General features: G+C 45.8%; 1 long non-coding RNA gene across 1 annotated transcript; it reads right to left on the reverse strand.

Moving 5' to 3' along the window:
* Positions 1,139 to 2,469, reverse strand: LOC110261166. The gene is made up of 2 exons (XR_002345001.1): positions 2,123 to 2,469; positions 1,139 to 1,835 (listed from the first exon to the last, which is right to left on the reverse strand). It is a non-coding gene; the product is annotated as an uncharacterized LOC110261166 (long non-coding RNA).

Here is a 2,709-nt window from a genome sequence, read left to right on the forward strand (position 1 = left end):
GGATTCAATCTAGGTTGAGACTACACCTTTGATTGATAAGTCTCAATCCTCCCTTAATCTTTAACAATTTACCTTTCTTTTCCTTTTAATTTCTGCCTTTTATTTGTTGTAGACTTTGGGACAATTTTCCCATAGAATTTCTCACAAACTGATTTTGGTTGACTAAATCCTTATTTGGTGATGTAATATGCCCCCTATTAAAACTGATGCTTAGATCCAAAAGTTGATTTTCAGATTCAGTCTGATTGGGGGCAAAACCTTATCAAAGATGGGGCTGTCCACTTCCCATGGCATCTCACTGAGAAGAGCCCTCAGGTCTGGTGGTCTGGTTCTGGTTCTTAGTCATATCGAGATTGACCAGTGGTTCAGGTGTGGCCAGTGTGAGCATTCAGCAGAATGTTCCCCAACAAGAGTCCACCACTGGCTTTACAGGCCATTCTTTTTTGCCTTTATCTATTACTTCATTAAAGGAGACATGTGATTTTCTAATTCTGTGTTTCCCCCACGGTCATTAACTTCAATCCTTCTATGAAGAACTCCTCCCATCCACTGTTGTTTACTCCAAAATACAACCTATCAGGGAGGCAGGAAAAATGCTTGACACTTTCCCTTTATCTCCCAACTTTAGAAATAACAAAACCAGTTCCCATCATGGCTCATCAGAAATGAATCTGACTAGCATCTATGAGGACACAGGTTCAATCCCTGGCCTCGCTCAGTGGGTTAAGGATCCTGTGTTGCTGTGAGCTGTCGTGTGAATCGCAGATGCGTCTCAGATCTGGCGTTGCCATAGCTGTGGTGTAGGCCAGCGCTACAGCTCCTATTTGACCCCTAGCTTGGGAACCTCCATATGCCGTGGGTGCAGCCCTAAAAAGACCAAAAACAAAAAAAACAAAAAAAAAAAACAAATAGCAGACCAGTGCCACTGCAAACTTGAGGCCATCTCCCTTCCTGTTCTCTCTTTCCTGTCCTTTCCTCACAGAGTCTACTTTTATTCATCCTTTCAGGGAATTCCTTGGCGGGGGCGGGGGTTGTCTGATGATCAAGTCCCCCACATTTAGCTTCTATAGCATTTGCTACTTCTATAGCTGTTAAAAATTCTTTTGGTTACAAATAACACAACCTAATTTGGAAAAGCTTAAGGAAAAAACATCTAATTTATTGGAACAATACGAGTTATTGCAAAAACAAAGGAAGAGCTAACTCCACAGAGAAAGGGTCTGAGCACCAAGCCCCTCGGCAGCAGCACCCGTGGGTGTCTCCTAGAGATATGGACCCCAAGCCTGGGTGCAGGAGGCCACCCCGCCCCACCCAGTTAACGGGTGACTGCCCTTCCTTCTGACACCAACTGCAAGTCTGCAATACTGATGGCTGTAGTTTATTACAGAGAAAAGGAGCAGATGGAAATCAGCTGACCACAGAGACTTTAGGGGCAGAGTCCAGGAGGGTGCAAACATGGAGCCTCAGTCTGGTCATCCATGTCACAGTCACGATGCGACAACTCTCCTGGAGAATGGCCAACCAGGAAAGCTGACTGGAGCCTTGGGTGTGGCCGTGTTTCCCGGGGCTCAGTCATTTACTGTCCACGTGGCCAACTTTTCATCTGCAGCTCCTCCTGCAGCTGAAACCTCTTGTCTTCAGTCCCTCCAAAGACGGAATGATCCCATGAACCCCAAAGCCCCCATCATAGATCATGTGGTTAGGCTACCAGCTGCCGGGAAAACAAAGACACCCTCAGGTAGGATGTTCCAGGTCAGGAGAACACCTCCCAGCAGCCAGACCTCTCCTTGGGCGAGATGAATTCTTCACTGCATGGTGGGCCTCTCCATTCCAAGCTTAAAATTATACAAGAAGCAGAACTGATTAGTCCACTTTATGCAAAATCACTTAGTTCAGACATGGCCTCTGGAAAACACCTTGAGAAGGAGCTTACTGTATCTTATGGACAGACCCCATCCGTTAGAGATGCCCTGCCTGACCCAGCTGAACTAACCACCTATGTACCCCCCTTCCCCCAGAGGACCTTGCCCCAGATGAAACCCCGATACTGCCTGTGGAAGGCATTTCACGGAGCCACACCTGCAGGGCCAGTTCTGCTGAGATTTGTTTCAATGCTCCTCACCTTGGAGACATTGGTACATTCAGGAAACAATCTCACAGCCAGTACCAAGTAGAAGACAAAATAGGACAACTTCTTTTAAAAGAGGGAAAGGGCTGTAATTTGTTCCATCTAACAATTAGCAATAAAGTACAGATGGAAGCACTTAATTTCTTTAACTGGTTATGAGGTTGGGCTGGTGTCATGGGTTAAATGTGTTACTGAACCAGGTTCTTTTGCCCAACACACAGCAAGCCAAATGCAGAGATGCCGGGCTTTGCAGGAAAGCAAGGTTTATTCAGGAGGCGGTCAAGTAAGGAGATAGGAGAACAAATCTCCAATCCTCCTCCCCAGAATTTAGGGGGTTGGGATATTTATGGGATAAAGAAGCAGAGTGGTAACAAGAAGATGAGGTAACAAGAAAAAGATGGGAAAAGATTGTAAATAAGAAAAAGATGGGGTAACTGCGCGCTGCACAGGTGCATCCATGTACATGCTTCTTCATAGGGGTTCTCGTTCAGAAAATCTTGGTGTTAGCATGTTCTGAGGGTGGAGGTTGGGGCCAAAAGGCATAAGCCCTGCTGGAGGTTAATGTTTTAATCAGTTTTAAC

This window comes from Sus scrofa, chromosome 6, assembly GCF_000003025.6.
Source record: "Sus scrofa isolate TJ Tabasco breed Duroc chromosome 6, Sscrofa11.1, whole genome shotgun sequence".
In the NCBI taxonomy this organism is placed as follows: Eukaryota; Metazoa; Chordata; class Mammalia; order Artiodactyla; family Suidae; genus Sus; species Sus scrofa.